The sequence below is a fragment of the Ambystoma mexicanum genome, chromosome 5p (genome assembly GCF_040938575.1).
Source record: "Ambystoma mexicanum isolate Mex_15411 chromosome 5p, UKY_AmexF1_1, whole genome shotgun sequence".
In the NCBI taxonomy this organism is placed as follows: domain Eukaryota; kingdom Metazoa; phylum Chordata; class Amphibia; order Caudata; family Ambystomatidae; genus Ambystoma; species Ambystoma mexicanum.
The window spans coordinates 319,451,494-319,472,634 of NC_090930.1; positions in this window are offsets into that span (position 1 = coordinate 319,451,494).

The following is a 21,141-nucleotide window of genomic DNA, read 5'->3' on the forward strand; positions in this document are numbered from 1 at the left end:
TTAGAAGTTAGATGAAATTGAGTCCTAATGCAAGTACGCCTAATTCCGTCCCGTGGGTTAGAAGGGTGTGCATGTTGCTTCTGCTCCCAGCCCTGCAGAAAGTTAATTCACTGAAGACACACTGTTCTCTATTGTGTTGTATCATTAGTGCATGAAACCCAGAAGGAATGTGCCCTGCAAGGCCAAGAGAGGGCCGAAATTGATCTTTGGAGAGCTATCTCACAAGAAGGGGGGCAAGGGCTTTAGGCCTTCGCCAGTCGAGAACTTTAAGGTATAGTGGCCATGGGCCCCCGAGCCAAAGGCTCCAAGCATTTGAGTGCACTGACCAGACTAGAGCCCTGGCCAAAAACCTGTTAACTGGCCAATCGATTAGGAAGATCAAATAGCGGTGACAGGCTGCCCCCAACATCAGTTTATGTGATTTGTGCTGCGATGTGCCATGAAGATCTCCACGTGGAAGTAGATGAACAGAACATGCTGGGGCCAATCGCCTGGCATCCCATATGGAGCAGGATATATGTGAATGGAGTCGCACCAACCAGCTACACTCCTTGTAACCTATGTAATGTACATCACTTGTGATGTTGTGTATCTTTGAAATCCACTGCTTATGCTGTTTTTGGCAGAGCGCTCCATGGCAGCAGAGTTCTTGGCTGGCACATACTTATATTTTTGTGAGATTGAATCTTGTTCTCCTTGCAAGAGGTCTGCTGATCCTTTTTCCCTAGTGGGTTGTATTTTTTCTGGTGTGTGCATTGAAGAGTTACTCTACAAATTGGTTCAGCAGCAACTGATGTTTCCTGGCCGCACACCTGCAGGGGCCGTGCCCACCTGAAGCGACCAGCCCCAAGCACACAACCCATACTGGTGTACAGAAGCCGTTTTGACAGAATTCTTGTCTGCTCTTTGGAGCGATGCAGAGCTCCTAGGATGGTGCAGCCATTAATGGCACCCCATGACAAAGGAGCTTGGATGAACAACCAGATTTAAGTACACCTCTTGTGGGTGAAAACAATGGGGGAGAACACTGAGAGGGAAGTTGGGGCAATCGGGGAAACTGTGTGTGGGTTTGTGTGTGTTGAAGAGGAGGGGGTGAGAGTGTGTGGTATCTGGGAACCTCAGGTAAGTCAGCCAGTTCGCAGGAACCATGCAGGAGTCAGGTAACACAGACAGCTAGGAATCATTCACTCAGCACACAACCATGCCAGGTAAGGATGCCAGACACCACACACATCCCTTCCTAAAGAAACAGAACAACCCTAACACACAGCACAACCAACCATTCAGGACCAAACACTGCAACCAGTCATGCAACACAGCTTACTTACAGACAAATAAACTATTCATCCTCCTGCCTGTAAATGTAACTCACACACATGCAATCCTCAAAGAAAACAGACCTCCTTCTGCCAGAACCTGCCACGTTTGAGACTCAGATCTGCCACATATGAGAAAAACCTCACTCCACAAACCGGAGCAACCAACAACACAAACCGTAACCTGTCCTGTCCCTAACACAAAAATACATCCTGAGAATACAACACAACCAACCAGTCACAAACCTAACACTCCCAAACCAAAAGACCAACACAACCACACACACTTCTCCCTAAGAACACATAAAGAACGAAGAAAGAAAAGCCACTCACAAGACAAAGGACACATCAAAACAGATGTACTGCAGAGAAACAGTACATCAAGACACTACGCAGTACATGTCCATGACTAGTCCATGATACCTTGGAACTATTTGTCTAGACAGAGGGGAGTCAATCCTATGCCCAGGTCACTTTCCACTAAGTTAATATTTGAATATCTCTGCTTGCATACACCAAATGTGAATTACCTACCCAACAGTGCACTAGTACCTACCACAAGACACTTATGAACGACTAGAAGCACACAACTACAACTACAAGCTATTTGCGCAACAGTGCAATAACATCTACTCTCTGACATTATTTACATGAAAACGTCCTGCACATGCACTAATATCTACTCCCTGACATTAGCTCCCCAACATCAACAACAAAATCTTCCGGAACAACTGTGCACTAATTCCTCCTCCCTGGCATTAGCTCCTCAAACAACCCCTACTGATAGCCGGTGCATAAACTCCAAAACTGCACCTCGGGAATGTCTCAACCCTGACCAGTGGTTTGCGAGGCCACAAGCTGGATTAAAAATACTCAACTCCTACTCTTGCCTGGTAACCAAACTACACCTCAGGACTACCACATCATAACGGGCCTAACCAGTGTTTTGCTAGTCCACCAGCTGGACGGGAGTTTACAATGGCTATACTCATGACCCCTACTCATAAGTGATGTCATCACACCCTCAAGAAGTGATCTGATGCACCTACATGTAACTGGTGCACAACAACCTCCTCAACCATGGTGCTACACAACTGCAGAATCACTACAAACATCACGACAAGCGCTACAAAACTGCACCACTATGACAATACTACCACTGGTGCTACACAACAGCAACGCTACTACAACACTCATCAACAACTTCACACATCAGCTCTCCTCGAGCGATAACCGCAACATACGTCCATGAAAACATCCACAGCATACAACCTACAACACTCTGCCAAATGAAAACACTACAACAATACCTTACAATAGATCGAAATACGACTGCATCATGCAAAAATAGTGGTGATCAGGCACTACCTTACATATGACACAGCAGCATCTTAAAAAATGGCAACGAAACGTTAACATTATTCATCAACATGGCATATCATATACACCCGAAACCCACAAAAACATTTCGACTACCTGGTGCACAAAACACTGTTATCACCCGCCACCAAACACATCACATGAGAATCAATATGTAAAACAGTTCATCATCTATTGACTTTCTATGTTTTTCTTTTCAGAGCATAACGAAAAACAACACAACATGGTGCACAAAACACAGCTGTACTTGTGCACTGAACTACAAATACGTCACATGAAATTCACCATACAGAACATCTCTCGTGTCAAATTCTGAGAAAAACATTCCATTTTCTAAATACTGTGAACATGTTTTACCAACATCATTATGCAGGGGGTTAAGTCCTAACAATTAAAGTGGGGGGACTTATCAACAAATGCAATGGGATACGATGTCACCAGAAATTAGCATATTAAGGTAAAATATGCACCTTTCATTAAATTGGCCTTGCATAACCACCAATATTGGCCAGGACGAATGGCATTTGCCTTTCATAAAATCAACACACACACACGAAACCAAGAGGGAATATTTTCTTCTAATAGTGTTTTTGAAAATGTTAAAGGGCGTGCATGTTTTAAACTCCAAGAAACACTACAAATGTTTTCCCTGGAACTTGCAGTACCGAAATGGCACATTTCACCTTCAGTTGTTTGCCATTTTTCATCAGGTTATTTACAGTGCAATGGTGAAGTGTCCGCCTACAACCTGACGACTGTGGTTCGATCCCTGCATCTAGCATAAATTTAAAGAGGACATTCAATGTTTCTCGTTTAAGCTGGGGGTGGTGTGGGGGGCTGAGTCCATCGCCTGAAAAAAGGGGGTGGACTGCGTCCCCCAGCGTGTACCCTCAACTTGAGCCCTGACATTATGAGAAACAGCATTATTATTGCAAATCGGCTCAAATCCTCACTGCCATACATCTGCACAAAACACATCCAACACACCACTTCACACATACAGCTCTTCACACAACCGCAAGATAGCCCTTAAATCGTAAACAAGTCACAAGCACACAAATCCCCTAAGAATAACATCTTCACTTCATTGTATTGCTAGAAAGCGGCAAATAAAATCATAAACCAAATTGCGTGCTTGCTCTATTCCAGCGCCGTGATCGTTAACATGAAAACGCGAAATACGCCATATAAAAACCACACCTACCAAACATTGCGAACAAAAACCTTAACACAGTCACTTGTAGAGGCATCGCGAGAGCACCGCTCTCGCGAGATCTCGCCCGCGCGACCAGCTCCGCCCCCGCGCGCTACGCGCGCATTACGGGACGAGCTGAGGACACGGAAAGCAGCGTCTTCCCGGCTCCTCCGAGCACGGGAGTCTTTTGTTAGTTTAACGGTGCTCCAAAGACACGGCACCCAAATCCTTGTTGGCCACGTTGGCCCAGCTAATCCAGGACATTATCAGTGCCTCATGATTGCAGACCTGTTGGTAATAAAGCCCTGTTGAAAAGCCTGCCTGGCTCCTGTCTTCCTTGGGGCGGCTTTATACTACATAAATTGGCGACGAGGATCACCACAAGAAACCGCGCAGAAACATGCAGGGAGCCACACCGCCACCACCCTTTCTACAGACACCAGGTAGGCCTGCCATTCCTTGGCCACAATGGCAGCCCCTGTTCACGACCTACGTCGAGGCGATGGGCGGATCTGGATTTTCAGCGGTGAGACGCAGGGCCATGTTACTTAACGCCTTAGGGGTGGAAGGGCAAAGAATATTTGAAGGCCTTACCCCGATACCAGTAGATGACGTCAATGACGATGTGTTCATGGAGGCCGTGAGGAGAATCATTAAGAGGTTCGCCAGCAAAGAGAACACTGTACTCCATAGAATAAGGTTTTACACTCGGAAACAGGAACAGTCCGAACCTGTCGATGACTACGTCACGAAGTTAAGGGAACTGGCAGCTTTGTGTAACTTTGGTACCGACGCGGAAAACCGCATATGCGACATGCTAATCGTCCATACCAACAGTCGCAAAGTCCAGGATAAGTTCATCCTCGAAAAAGAATTACAGTTAGAAAAAGCTGTGGAAATTGCCAGAGCGGTAGAAGAAACCGCGGGGAGAAGGAAAGAGTTTACAGGAGCCCAAGTCCCCACTGAAATACAAGCAGTTGGATTCCGTCCAAGAAAGGAGAAATCCGCACCAGACACGAGAGAGTCAAGAAACAGCAAGAGAGAACCCCTCAAGTGTCATAGGTGCTCCAGCACCAAACACCTGGCCTATGACAGAGAGTGCCCAGCCAGAGACAAGGAGTGTTCAATCTGCAGACGCATAGGACACTTCTCGACAGTGTGTCGATGGAGGAACAAGAAAGTCGCGAGCCTCACCACGGACCACACAAAAGAAAGAGAATCCTCGTCAGATGAGGAGGGGAGACCCACGGTCATAATGGTGAACAGCACCCGAGCCAGGAGAGAGAAGCCTCACTGCGTCATCAGAATCGACGGAAGAGAGACTCGGGTCATGGCAGATTCCGGGTCGGACCTCACCATCCTACCCCTTCAGACATATAAAGACATGGTGGGTAAAGAGAAAGTGGAAGTGCTCACCACACGACACAAGCCCACAGTGTTTGGGGGGGCCTCAGTCGAACTCTTAGGGTATATCAACGGAAAAGTCGAATTCAAAGGAAGGGAAACCATCACCAGGGTCTACTTCAGCCATGAAGGGCCGGCAGTATTGGGCTGGGATGATCAAGACAAGTTAAAAATCAGACTGGATCCCAGCACAGAAGATCAAGTTCTATCAGTCAATATGAAGAGTGAATCGGTGGTAAAGGGCGACTACCCAACACTTTTCTCGGAGGAGCCGGGACACATTAAAAGCTTCATTCACAAGATCGTGCTCAAAAGAAATGCCGTCCCTGTCAAACATCGGGTGAGACCAGTACCAGCCACAGCAAGGGACACCCTGAGACAACAGCTGGACAAAATGAAGCGGGAAGGAGTGATAGAAGAAATTGAAGCGTCCGAATGGCTGAGCCCAGTCGTCCTGATAAAGAAACCCCACTCACAGGAATTAAGGGTATGCATAGACCTGCGCAGTCTAAATTTAGAAGTCATCGCGGACAACTACCCACTCCCAAGCATAAACGAACTCATATTATTAATGAAGGAGGCCAAAATATTCTCGAAGCTTGATATGAGAAATGCATATCATCAGATACAGCTCCATGAAGAGTCGAAACCCCTTACAGCTTTTATCACGCCCTTTGGCACGTTCCAATTCACGAAAATGCCTTTTGGGTTGTCGTCAGCTGCGTCGGCCTTTCAGCGCATGATGGACGTCCTACTCAGGAAAGTCGAAAATGTAGTATATTTTCAGGATGACATATTGGTTTATGCAAAGGACAAGCAGACGCATGATACCACCCTCAAAGCGGTTCTTAACAAACTACAAGACGCAGGAGTGCGTTTACGTCACGAGAAATGCTCGTTTGGAGTAAAAGAAGTGGAATATCTGGGATACAAAATTTCGGAAAAGGGGATCAGCCCGAAAGAAAATCTGATGCAAGCCATCACCAAAGCTCCCGAACCAGCCACCAAAGAAGAGGTGAGGTTGTTTCTGGGATTGGCTGAGTATTACGCGAAATTTATACCCAAGTTTTCGGAAACCACGTCACCCCTACGCGATCTACTCAAAAAGGGAACAGAATTTTCGTGGAGAGAACCTCAGAAGAGGGCAATGGACACCATAAAGCACCACATCATGAAAGCTCCGTGTCTGCAACCCTTCAACCCAGAGTGGGACACGGTCATTACCACGGACGCCAGTGCGTACGGATTAGGAGCAGTGCTAACGCAGAGGAGAGGTGACACCGAACATGTGGTGGCCTTCGCGTCTAAGGCACTATCAGAAGCAGAACAAAATTACTCAACGATTGAAAAGGAGATGCTAGCATGCGCATGGGCAGTCGAACATTTCAGAACATATGTGTGGGGCACAAAGTTCAAACTGGTGACAGATCACAAGCCACTCATCCACATGCTCAGCCCGGGAGGCACCAAAACATCCACGCCCAGGCTAGCTCGCATCGCAGCAAAGCTACAAGAATACACATTCGATATTCATCACATATCGGGTTGGAAAAACTCGCAAGCCGACTGCATGTCGAGACTGCCCGAGAACAAGGAAAGGGCTACCACATTCCTACAGGGGGAATGCATAGTCGCATCCATATCAGACATAAGGACCCCAGACTACCTGGAACTCAGCGAAAGACACTGGGAAGAAGAAGATGGGAAGGACCCAATCATGGCCAAGATACGCAATTGGATCAAAGAGGGCTGGCCCAATGAGAAAATGCTGCCGGAAGGCATGAGAGCATACTGGAAGGTGCAAGATGAGTTGTCGGAAACGGAGGGAATAATCATGAAAATGGATCAGATCATTCCCCCCACAGGAATGAGGCGCACCATACTCTGCAGGGCCCACGCGGGGCACCTAGGGAACACGATGACTCGCCGCAGGGTGAGAGAAGCTTACTGGTGGCCGTCTATGGACCAGGAAATACGCGCCATGATAGAGCGCTGCCATGAATGCCTGAACAGTGACAAAAGACTTAAGGTCCGACAAGCGCCTCTCATTCCCACGGAGATACCAGAAGCGGTATGGTCCAAAGTGGGCATTGACTTCATAGGGCCCCTGGAGGCGATGGAAACGGAACATAAATACGGCATAGTGCTGGTCGACTACTTATCCAAGTGGGTCGAAGCCGAGTTTGTCCCGAATATAACCACAGAGACGGTCATAGAGGTACTCACTGAAATTTTCCAGAGGGAAGGCCTCCCCAAAGAAGTCGTCACGGACAATGGGGTGCAACTAGTATCCAAAGATATGGAAGCATTTTTAAGAAAGAACCACATCAAACAAAAGAAGGCGGCCTTGTATCACCCCCAAGCAAATGGACTGGTGGAGAGGGCCAATAGGTTCATAAAAGGGGCCATCCAACTGGCAACAGCGTCAGGAATGAACCCCCTCAAAACTGCCAAAGAAGCCATAGCGGCTCACAGACTTACGCCAAATGGGATTACCCAAATATCCCCATTCAAAATGTTGAGAGGGAGGAGTGCGGCATCCACCCTCATTCCTCCATGGCTGGCGAAAGTAAGGGAAGATGAAGCAGTCGACATGACTGAAGTAGTATGGCGCATGGAGAGAAACAAGAAACGCATGAAAGTGTGGAGTGATGAAAGAAGAAGGACGAAGCAAGCTCCCAACATAAGAGAAGGGGACTGGGTCAAAATCAAATTGCCAAGAAAGGACCCAGACACGGGATCCCGATACAGTAGGCCCATAAAAGTAACTCACCAAGGGACCAATCACGTCCACACGGAAGACGGGCGTTCGTGGAACTTGGAAAGGGTAGCAGTATACCAGAGAAGACAAGAAGAAGCGAGGACCCAAGAGACACCCCACGTAGAAACCGGAAATGACGTTAGGAGAAATGAGGAGCAAGAAGCAGAAGGAAGCGAAGGAGAAAAAGATGCTAGCGTAGAGGAACGGGAAGAACCATGTGAAAGTCCTGAACCAGAACAGCAGAGACCATGCCCTGAAATCAGCGAGAGGCCCCGAAGGGTATGCAGAAGACCGGTGAGATACAATGACTATGCACTACAATGAACTCGTTCTGCTTTTGGGAAAAGGGAGGTGTGTAGAGGCATCGCGAGAGCACCGCTCTCGCGAGATCTCGCCCGCGCGACCAGCTCCGCCCCCGCGCGCTACGCGCGCATTACGGGACGAGCTGAGGACGCGGAAAGCAGCGTCTTCCCGGCTCCTCCGAGCACGGGAGTCTTTTGTTAGTTTAACGGTGCTCCAAAGACACGGCACCCAAACCCTTGTTGGCCACGTTGGCCCAGCTAATCCAGGACATTATCAGTGCCTCATGATTGCAGACCTGTTGGTAATAAAGCCCTGTTGAAAAGCCTGCCTGGCTCCTGTCTTCCTTGGGGCGGCTTTATACTACATCACTCGGCGACACTTTTGCAGCACTAAATGTTTACCTGTGCCATTGCCAGTGATAACCACAGTATCTGAAGATCCCCTTTGCTACAAGGCTGCCCCCATAATTATTTTTCTATTTATTATCAGTGCATTTGGTAGAACATTGTCAACCTTTCACACTTCCTAATACAGTAACGCATTAAAAATATAGTACCAACATTAGAAAACATTTATTCACTTTTCCCAGTACACATACAATCAGTGCTTTAAGTGGGGTAAGAAATTGAGGGGGTGGGGCTTGTTTGGGGGCGTGGCTTTCATTGTGGGCGTGGCCTAAAAGTGCACAAATCATAGTAAGGTGTGCAAAAATATATATGAACGTAAGTGAGCATTTATATGTTTGTATGCGTACTACTATAGTTTGTGTACTTTTCAAGCCATCTTTTATAAACATAGACATTTGTAACACGTTTCTATGTTTCTAAAAGATGGCTTGACACGTAAACAATTCACGGCATCTTTTATAAAGCGTTGATGATGGACAAAACCCACAGTGGCTTCGTCTGTCGACAAAGCTTTATAAAAGATGCCTTGAATTGTTTACATTTCAAGCCGTCTTTAATAAACATATAAATATTTCTACGTTTATAAAAGATGGCTTGAAACGTACACAATTCAAGGAATCTTTTATAAAGCTTTGTCGATGGAGAAAGGCGCCTTGGGCTCAGTGATCTCTGCTCTGAGCAGGCTCCATGCCCGCGGGTTCGCGAGGGTCATTGAGCTGGGGAGGGAAAACAAAGGGACAGTAACTTCCTCTGATGACCTTGATGAGGGGTCATCAGAGGAAGTTACACTGACTGACAGAAGTGCCGCCAGCCTCAGCGTCTCTGTGGCTGGCTGGCACTTCTGTCAGCTTGCCCGACATAATGACGGGCGCATCTCCCGTCGCGGCTGCAGCTGCGGTGGGATAATGCGCCCGCCAATGTTGTGTGGGACTGGGGGCCCTGGTAGGGCCCCAGCTCAGCCCCACTTTCTGGAGACTGCCGGGGCCCAGCCCCAGCAGGCCACAGCCCACTTAAAGCACTGCATACAATTATACAATCACTCATTACTTTCTCCGGCCCCGTTGACTGTTAAGAAATTAAGCATTAAATTCATCACTTCATTACATGACGTTAGCTTAAAAGTATTAACTTAAAATCTAAAATATGTTTAAATCATTCAGTTATAATTGTTAAAATTGTTCAACTTAATCAATATCATCTTATTCAATAACTACTTCAGATTTAACGGTCAATATTTTCTACAAACCTCTGGAACATCGATGGGGTCCCCTGTGGCACTCTCCTATGACAACATTTTTATGTACTTTTTCGAATAGACCTATGTCTTGGAGAATCCAACATGGAAAGGTAACATCAGAAAATGGTACAGAAACATAGATGATATTTTTGGCATTTTTAAGGGCACCGAATCTGAACTACTGACCTTCTGGAACTATCCGAACCAATGCAATGACAGAATCAAGTTGACAATTGAAATTGGAAAACCATCCGTGAATTTTCTAGATGTAACTATAGAAATTTCCAACTCTGGCCTGAAGACACAAATCTATAGAAAACCCACGGATGTCAACAGCACCCTACACTTTTACAGCACTCACCCGAAACATCTAAAAGAGAATTTACCATATAGCCAACTCCTTCGCCTGAAAAGGATCACCTCAGAGGCCGACAGACTTCAGGAGGAATACTCAATAATGAAGTCCAGATTCGAAGATCGACATTTTCCAACTGAACTCATAGACAAAGCCATACTCAGAACAGAAGCACAGAGCAGGACTGACCTACTGGAGACTAAACCGAAGGAAACTAAATCCAACTTGATATATTCACTGAAATACTCCAGCCAGAGTTTTCAGATAAAACGGATAATCTACAAAAACTGGGATATCATTAAATCAGATCCACAGCTCAATAAACTGTTCCCGGAACCACCAATGTTGGCCTACAAACGGGGTAGAAATTTTCGAGACAAGCTAATCAAAGCAGAAAAAACGGAAGATTACCAATCAGACCTTTCTAAACAAACCAAAAAATGGTACTTTTCCCTGCTTAAATTGTCAGCATTGTTCAAATGTAATAAAGGGAGACCATATTAGACATGCCAACACAGGTAAAAAAATACCACTAAGACAATATGCCACCTGTGATTCGAAAAATGTTATTTATGCTATACGCTGTCCGTGTACTATATTATGTGGGTAAAACAGAAAAGCAAAAGAACGCTGGACGGAGCATAAATCTAATATCCGTACCAAAAACGCAAAATCCCCAGTATACAGACACTTCAGAGACCACAAACACACTGTGGCCCAAATGAGAGTTGTTATTCTTGAAATTGTGCATCCTCTCTCTAGAGGAGGTGATCTACAAAAAGTTCTGTCACAAAGAGAATTTTACTGGATACATTGCCTTGACTCACTTACCCCGTTTGGGATGAATGAAGCTTATTATTTAGGCCCCTACTTGTAACTTACCACCCTCTGTTAAATTTGTCATTTCTTTTAATTTTTTAAAAAAAACGATCTACTCTCAAGACAGACTACCATACTAACACTTGTATTGCCTGTATAACTTATCCGCACCATGTTTCAGCCTCTACCTCTTGTTCGAATTTTAAGAATGTGCATCCAATTGGGAACAGGAGATATGTGACCACCCACTCAACTTCTTTTGATACTAATGCCTGGTGTTGTGCTTTTTCAACATTGCCTGTTTTACATTAATATGTAAATCGTCATATGTACTTATTGATACAGATGTATACCCCTTGACATTACGCAATCCTTGACCACTAATCGGACACCCTTTGCTAGTCTCCATGACATGACAACATAGTTTCGCTGTCTTGGACTTCCTCAACATTTTCTCTATTCTGAGCACACCCGCTCCTTCTCTCATGAATACTCTTATCAGGAATACCCCTCTATTGAGAGCTCCCCTTTGTGGCGAGCATTATGTGTTAGTTTGCCTTCAGGTTCTTTAATTCTATTTTTTTAATTCGATTCCACTTGTAAACTCTCCATTGAGCTTGCGCACGCCCGCGGTGGACACTTATTTGTTTACATTTCATTTTTTCGCCTGACGCACATCACGCAGCAACGTCAACAAGCATGACGATGCTAATTCACACATGCGCATTCCATCGGATTGCCGCGCATGGCTCGAACAATACCTTAGGCTGCCAGTATAAAAGGAGACTTGCAACGGTACAGTCGCATCTCCAGCTTGGCAGATGTGACCTACCGTGAAGCTACTTTTTACAGAATAGACGTAAGTACGCCTCTACCTCTTACTACCGAACTTTCGACCCATGCTCCTCAGGCCTTTTTAGACACTTACCTTTACCCCTTGCTTCTTAGTTCACAGCTATCTGAGGCCATTGAGCATTCTCTGCAGCCTTCCCAATCGGGAGACAGTCGCCAGAAATACCTTGCATCCAATGCAATTTCGATTACTTTACGACATGTAAGTTCTTTCTTTCCTTTCCTCTACCCAGATATGGTTTTCTAACCAATTTCGTTGTTATTATTCTTTAGAATATAGGACACTTTGAACCCCCCTACTAGAAAGTATTTTTTCTTATAAACCACTCTACCTTGGAGAATTAGCATCACTATTTGTTTAAAATCTAATGGTTCCACATACGTGCATTATCCCTAAACTTTCCTGGAGATTGTAGCTAAGGCTTTAGTTGACAATATGGTTATAATCGGAGTGACATACATAATAAGAAGGTGTAAGCTAGTACTATTACAATGTGTTGTTCAAGTATTCCCTTGAAAATTGACATTTGTATCCCAACAACATTTTCTAAAGTCGTTATGTTTTGTTTTAACCAATCACCATCTGTTGTGAGTGTAATAACAGACATAAGTGCTATGAATTTATGTAACGGGCTAAAAATATGATCTATTTCCTCTTTATTCATTTCTATAGAAAATTTGAAAAACTGTGCCATTGCCCCTGAAGAAGAGTTGATTTACTCGAAACGCGTTGGGCACCATCATGTACTATGTACAATAAACAAAACGATATTCATCAGAATCTTTGTTTCTTCATAATATTCTTTACATGCTCAATGAAAATGGTGTTTGTACCGTGAAAACTGTTTGCTATGAATAACTGATTGCTAAATCTCGCTTGAACTAATATGCAAAAATAGTATCTAAAATCCCCCTTTAGTTATTGATCTGTATTTACAGATACTCGATAGTGTGCAGGGGACGGGAGTTCCCAAAATCTCTTTGGGAACAACCACATTTTTTCCATATTCATACCCAACCTAGATGCCAAGGTTGAGCCTTTCTCCCCCCACACCTCAAAAGTATCTTCAAATTCTTCACTTCCACCAACTACTTGACTAAGAAATCACTATAAATAGGTGTGCCCGTAGGTTCTATATACCTTTCTTATGGCTGGCACTTCTGTCAGCTTGCCCGACATAATGACAGGAGCATCTCCCGTCGCGGCTGCAGCCGCGGTGGGATAATGCGCCCTCCAATGTTGTGTGGGTCCGGGGGCCCCGGTAGGGCCCCAGTTCAGGCCCACTTTCTGCAGAATGCCGGGGCCCAGCCCCGGCAGGCCACAGCCCACTTAAAGCACTGCATCCAATTATACAATCACTCATTAATTTCTCCGGCCCCGTTGACTGTTAAGAAATTAAGCATTTAATTCATCACTTCATTACATGACGTTAGCTTAAAATTATTAACTTAAAATCTAAAATATGTTTAAATCATTCAGTTATAATTGTTAAAATTGTTCAACTTAATCAGTGCGTTTTGCCAAATGTGGAAAGCGGCTGAGGCTGTCACCAGGGATTCAGCTGCCAAAATCATGCCCCAAACTTGATCTGATGCCACAATCCTAAACTTCATATAACCTTTTTGTATTCCTCTTCTAATGCTGCACAGTTAGTAAGAATATGCCTTTTGGGATTCGACATAATTCTCACACAGTCTGCACAGCCGGAATTCCCTTGGTATTCCAAGCCATTATCCTGTGTTTTCAAATACTGGGAGAAAATGTTGCTGCATAGCAATTATAAATCTGGTCAATGCTGGGTAGCTTCCACCATACCTTATCAGTATACCTGCGGTGCAGAGTCACCTGGGACAATGCTTGCACCTCGATGCTCTATCACTCGATGGACACCATTCCCTTCCACATAATCACGCTAAAGGACGTTAGCAGGGCCTTTCCTCTAATGTTCCACTCCTGCCAAGCTCATGACAAAGGGACAATGGCACCGGCCCTGATCGCATGCGTTCCTGCCAAATGGAAGCACTGGAATGCAGGGGCTATGCTCGGCATGTGCCAACCACGGCCCCCAGGGACCCTCGCCAAGTGACCCAAATCGTCCCTCTGGGCATCCACTACCTGTACTACCAGTGGTGCGGCATGTCAGGAGAGACTGGATTTCATGTCCGAGGATCCCCTGTCTCTTTTCCTGAGCACTCAACGTGCAGCAACTTCTTCATCCTTGCAACAGTTACAGTCTGTGTGCCAAATTCTCTGGCTGTAAACTGTGGGACACACCACTGCACTTGGCCAATCCTGGCACTCTTCATTGAAGGACCACCAGTCCTTAATGACTTCTACAAGACGTTTCAAATGATCCATGGATGGCACTGCATTTCCCATCCTCCATGGGTCAAGATGGCAGGACAGACCACTCTTCTTCAGATGGTCTGCTTTCCTCGAGGGGCTGGACAGGCATTGGGCTGCACCACTCCACTTGACTCCTTTAATCTCCCTCTGGCCTAAATTTAAAGCATCCTTATTTCCAAAATGTGGCATCTGGGAACCTCAGGTAAGTCAGCCGGCACACAGGAACCACCCAGGACTCAGGTAAGTACAAACATGAAATGTATTTTATTGCTTAGACCTCAGTTAGAAGGTTACAGGGGAGAGATAGGGCTAGCCATCCTTCTACTACAGGTTCCCATCTCCAAGTCCCCCAACAAAGGTCATCATCAGAATACCCCTTGCACAACATTATTTTTTTTATTTATTTTTTATTTTATACAGTTTATACAAACCTTTAAAATTTTACAAACACATTAACAAGACAACATGTAACATGAGTCATTTTGTAGGATACACGTATTCCTCCCTTCCTCCTCCCTCCATCATCCACCCAATACTCCTTTAGCCGTATCTTATTTCTTAAACAACATCAACCAGACTTAGACGCTCTTCAATTGTTCTTAAAAAGAGTGTCAGAGGAATTAACAATTTGAAGTCATTTCCATTGAACATGTGACCCCACCAATCATCCGCATCGAAAGAGGGATGATTGTCACTCCAAGGGCCCAGATGTAAAGTTCTTTCATTACGGAGTTTGGTGCAAAAAAGAACCAGGTGCTTCAGTGTTTCCGGTTTACTTGTGCAAAATCTACACATAAGGTTCATGTTATTGTTACCTTTCCACTTCTGTAATCTCTCTTTGGCTTTAAATAAATTCATGCGAAACAACATGAACCGTTTACGTGCCTATGGATCTGGGAAAAGAGTGATATATCGTTGAGCCTTGTTAAATGCACGAGCCTCAGCTGGGACATCTATCATCAGTTTCGCTGCAGCTCTTTGTGCACATGTTCGCTCCCAATCTATGCGCCATATTTTTATTTTTGCAGCGTTAGGATTTTCATGTAATGTGACAATCTTCATGTCGAATTCAGTTAATAAGCTTTTGCATCTCCGCTTCCACATAGCCACCAAATTCTGACCATTTTCCGATGCGCTATGGAGAATTTCGAACTGCAGAATATTTTCTTGTGCTCTGGTCTTATGAAATAAAGATAACAGATTCCAGGTAATTCTGGCCTGGAGTGAAATAAGGGAAAGTTCGTATCTGATGCAAGCCGTATTCGTTCCTCTTGGGAGTCCCAAAACTTTCGTCCAGAATTGATTCTCTAATGAGGACCATAGTTCGTATGTACAGCCCAGCGCATTTTCGGCCCCATAGATCAATACTGGAATGACCTTCTGTTGATAAAACAATCTTAGTGGTTCAAGAGAGAACTTCCCAAATTTCTTTTTCATAATTACAGCTTGACTGGCTAATTGAACGCATTTCCTCTTGGTGTCAGCTATCCAAGGACCGTCATTGATACAAGAACTTAGTGTCATTCCCAAGTATTTCACATTTTGCGAAGTCCTAAGTGGAATTCCACCCAAGGATCTTCTGAATTTTTTAGCTGTTTTCAGGGAACCTACTTGCAGATTCTTGAATATTAAGATTTCGCTTTTATTTGAGTTGCTCAACAGCCGGTTCTTGTTTACATAACCCTGGACGGCGTCTAGTTTTCCTTGCACACCAATTGGCGTTAAGTCCATCACAACAAGATCATCGGCATAAAGCAACCAATTTATGTGTTTTCCATTTATTTTCGGCGGAAAAGAACTTACTGCATCTATCGAGATGCCAATGTCTGATATAAATAAGCTGAAAATGGCTGCAGCGAGCGGGCAACCTTGCTTTACGCCGTTGCTTGTAGCTACTGCCGTTGACAACCTTCCAGCTTGATCCAAGCGAATCTTAATTGATGTTTCCGTATGTAGTTCTTGGATCGCAGATACAAGGTCTTCAGGGCAGCCCCACCGCCGCAGTTTTGCCCACAGGAGGACACGGTCTACCGTATCAAAAGTGCTGGAAAAATCTACAAACGCTAAATATACAGCAGAGTTGGTTTTTATGGCCTCCATCTTTGCCAGGTTCAATAGAAGTAAATTCAGAGAGCAGCCCACTTGTTTGACAAATCCTGCCTGTCTAGCGTCGACATGGCCCGATTCCGGAGCCCATTGGACCAGTTTTTGTTGAAGGGTGGTCGCATAAACTTTGCCCAGGACATCTAACAGGGCCACCGGTCGGTAGTTTTTCGGATTTGACCTATCCCCTTTTTTAAAAATAGGCACAATGATCGCCGTTTTCCATGATTTGGGAGAGTTGCCTAAGTTATTTATCCTGTCGAATAAAACCATGCATACCTCAGCCCAAAGCTCAGGTTGTTCTTTTATGGTGTAATTCGCTAGGCCATCCGGGCCAGGAGCTCTTGAGTTATTAGCCCTATGTATTATGTCCACTATCTCATCTTTGCAATATATAAGACTTCTAGGTGGCAATATTAGCTTTGTCTTGTCACCCATCAATGTGGAATCCCTATAAAGTTCCTTAAAGTGGGACATCCAAGCTGTTTCCGTCACCAAACATGTTTGCAGTGATTTTTGTGGGGCCTGCATGTTGTTTGTGATCCTCCAAAACTCTCTTGTGTTTTCATTCTTAAGGATGGATAGCATTATCTCAGCATCGTTTTGCAAAGTCATGTGAACATGGGCCTTCAGCCAGTTCTTGTAAGACTGCTTAGCTGTTTTCATTTGCAGCTTTCTAGTAGTCGAATCCAATGGTTGAGCCTGACGAATTGCCAGTCGCATCTTCCGTTTCTGTTTCTGAATTTCGGGATCGAACCAATGTTTTCGAGCCGAATTTGATTTTTTCAAACCAGTGTTCTTGATCTTGAATTGGAAGTCATATTCCAATTCAATACTGTCCTGACAATAAGCTGTTGATATCTGAGTGACCTCTTGTTCCTCAAGACGCAGTCTTACCCTGTTTGCTACTGCTAAGATAGTGTGTTGCCATTTCAGGGATCCATCCTTTGAAGCACTAAGGAGTTTTGTTATTAACATGTTATGATCACTGTTTGGTTGAATCTTAATCTCAAATGATTTTATTCTGGCATGAAAATCAGTTGATACGAAGACATAGTCAATTATTGATGCAGAATCGGCCCGCTGCCACGTCGGGGCAAGTGGCATATACCCAATCGTATTTCCATTCAGCATTTGCAGTTGTCTAATTTCCATCTCCTCAAGCCATTCATTGGCTACCACCTTTTTGTCTTTGGTTGCTAATTTAAAGAAGTCCACATTCAGGTCCCCACATATTAAGATGTTTGCCCCTACCTTCCCTTCAAGGAGGGTATCCAGAATTTCAGCGATTTTCTCCATAAATTCACGGTTGCCTACTTTGTGATGGTTCCAGTACACATTTAGAAGTGTTATTTCATCGTCAGGCTCAAGACCCTGAAGAGGGAAAATCGAGACCAAACCCATGCCCCCTCACCCCAAGCGCATATATAGAAGAACAGCAGGAAGAACAAGGTGCTCACTTATCATTTGAACCAGGCCCCAGCGCACCCATGGGTGACAAATATGCTGAAACACACCCACTTCACCAACAGTGCAACTTCCATGCTACATTAGAATCAATGCTGCAATATCAGAATCTACAAACATAAAAATCCCTGTTTAAAGGCTTGCAAATGCCTATATGAATTAACATGGTCTAATTGCACAGTGTAAAGCCATGTTTCAGGAAAATTACAGCCAAGTTAATTTCCCTCACTGAACACTGGCTGCAGAAGCCTTCAGCAAAACATCCGACCTGCCAAGGCCGCACATTCAAGATAAAATTGCTTTCTGCAGACAAACATTCCTCGCAAAACCCCCGAACTGCCAAGGCCACACATTCAAGATAAGACTGCCACAAATGCGAATAAATCACGGCAACCCAGTGTGTTTTTTTTTTCTTTCTGGGAAAGAAAGACATTTTCTCAAGGACTTGCACAACATTTGAAACATAAATTGTAACAAGAATGGCGCAGCCCAGCCAATCTGCGCCCAGAGCCCAGGTGCGAACTGCTTGTTCAGCTAAAAAGTTATGGGAACAAGGTCATATTGTAACAAGGTAGAATTAGGTAATGGGGGCTGGCACAGCTAAATCAACCCACTGACGCAAAAGGTTAATATCCAATTGTCAGTCTCACTATAAGGGCTACATAGGTAACCTATCACTTAGCAGCCAATAGCAGGAGGAGATAGGTTTCTGGGAGCTGATCCAATTCTGTGAGGTCAGCCTGCAGTGTGATTACAAAGCTGGCTTGCAAGCCAGCCCCGGGGGAGACGGCACCTGAACTCGTGATGTGCACGATGCTCTGTGTTTTTTTTTTCTTTTTTTGCTGACCAGAAATAAATGCAGTTTGAAACATGCTGCTGCCTGCTTGGGACTCTGTTGCATTTCTGGGGGCCATATGGGAGGTGTTGGGGCCTCCCATAGCTGGTGAGGGTATGGCTGCTGGCCCCCCACTGCCCTGGGGGGGGGTCCAGCTTCTCCCCAACAACCCAAATTCCGGTTTAAGATAGTGGTTTCCTAAATGAATGGAGAATGGTTATAGGACTTCAAAATCCTAAAGCCCGAGGCCCTATTTATCAGTGTTAGCAACCCAGCCATTGGTCGCCCTTTCGCCAGTTTTATTGCTGGATTCATGGCTACTTCGAAGTTATTCACTAATGGCATTTCAGTAAGCCATGTCTCCTGCAGACATGCAACTGTCAAACCCTCCAGCCAATTTGTGTTAAAGAGGTGTGCAAAACCTCGCGTGTTCCAAGAGGCCACAACATTCTACATTCCCTCTGACATTCCTAAGATAGCTCAACCACACAGAGAGCTAGGAATCATTCACTCAGCACACAACCATGCCAGATAAACATGCCAGACACCACAGAGTGCATGGTGGAATGGTGTGTGACTGAGTTGAGTAGTGTGTAAATAGCATGTGGCAGTTATATATATATATATGTATACATATACTAAAAACCTATGAAATTCACACAAAAAAAACTTTGTTAACGGGACGTTATGGTTCGAAGTAAAACCGAAAAATCCTTGAAATTCGCCAGTTATGGTGAGCTAAGCAACCATAACTCGTGTCACCACTGCGCACTGCTAACACTAACACCTAGGATATCAAAGATGACATCAGAAATATCCTTGATGACAAGGAGCATGAGAAACACTGCCCCTACCTTACAAATAACACACGCACAACATTTTCCCCCTTCCACCTACCCCCCCATATTACTGTTTGGTGCCTGTCTGCTCATTTCCATCTGCAACCTTCCTTCTTAGCTGTCCTACTAAAAAAAAGCCATCCGTAAACAAAGTAAATGTTCCTTTAAGAACAACCTTTCACAGTTTAAAAATATTAACAAAAAAAAAAATCGCATACACTCCATCTACTTTATATTTCTCAGTAAAGGACATGGACGCAATAACATTTGCCATTAACAATCTAGATTTGCAAAGCAGTAACATGTGCTACTGAAAAAGAGGATTTGTCGTTCTAACACCAGACGCCTGTGGCGCCCCGGATTAGAAAACAAAATCCTTTTCCAAGATGGCCACCATAGAAAGGGAAGGCGGTTGTTCCATACATGGCCCCTTTTCGCTTTCCATGGCAGCCTGCAAAAAGCAAAAACAAAACGCTGTTAACATATTACCACCAGCACTTTTTTCCTCCCTTTCAAATGTATCATAATGTCGAACAACTTTACCACAAAGCCAGTCCCAGGTGGACATGGCCACTGTAATCCTATCTTTTCTCCCTTCTGGTTATGGCCAGTAGCCACATTGTGCGGATCATGACCTTATACAATGACCCCGACATTCTGCCCACTCCCCATGGCTGCAGCCTACCCCTCAGTCAATAAACATATACCGCTACGTTTTTTAACTACATTACGACACTTATGTAATACGAAAACACTCCCACATCTCGTCACATAACCAACCCTAATGATATTGTACACTTTTTTGGATGACGTTCCTCTCCAGCGTACCCAAATGAACACACAGCGACGTACAACGTAGCACGTTACATTTTGAAATAATAAAGTGTTTTTTAAAGGAAAACATTAACAATTTCAAAATCTGTAAAGTACTTTAATTTCACAATAATCTGTCCGAGACCATTAAACTAATCCCATTTACAATCAAATAGTAACTTTTTTTGTTCGGTCGTCATCGAAAATGTTAATCGTGAGGCACCCGTTAATCTTTTCGCATACACAAAGTATTTGCTTTCGATAAAGCAACCGCTTCGGTCGCACAGTGATTTCCAAGACGTCAGCATGAACTTTGGCCTACACCACCATAAAACATGTTATGTTACTCCTAATGGCCACTCCAGCATATGGACAAATGGGGACGGGACGGTCATCTCACAATACAGTGACGGTTAGGCAGCCGGTCACGAGTACGTGCATTTAGCGTCCAAAGAATCCATCACTTGGCATCTGGAATCCATGGCAATCACAGTACGGCAGAATGTAGCTGTTCGGAAAACTTAACAGAAGATACGTATCAATACCCAACCTTTACCAAACAATTTAAAAAAAGACAAAAAGAATGTGGAAACTGATACACAAATCGATGTGGTCATACATGACATTTTAAAGAAATAATAGCGTTCAACATGGTGACAACTGCACAGAAAGATAGTACCTCAGTTACAATGCCAAAACGTAACAGAA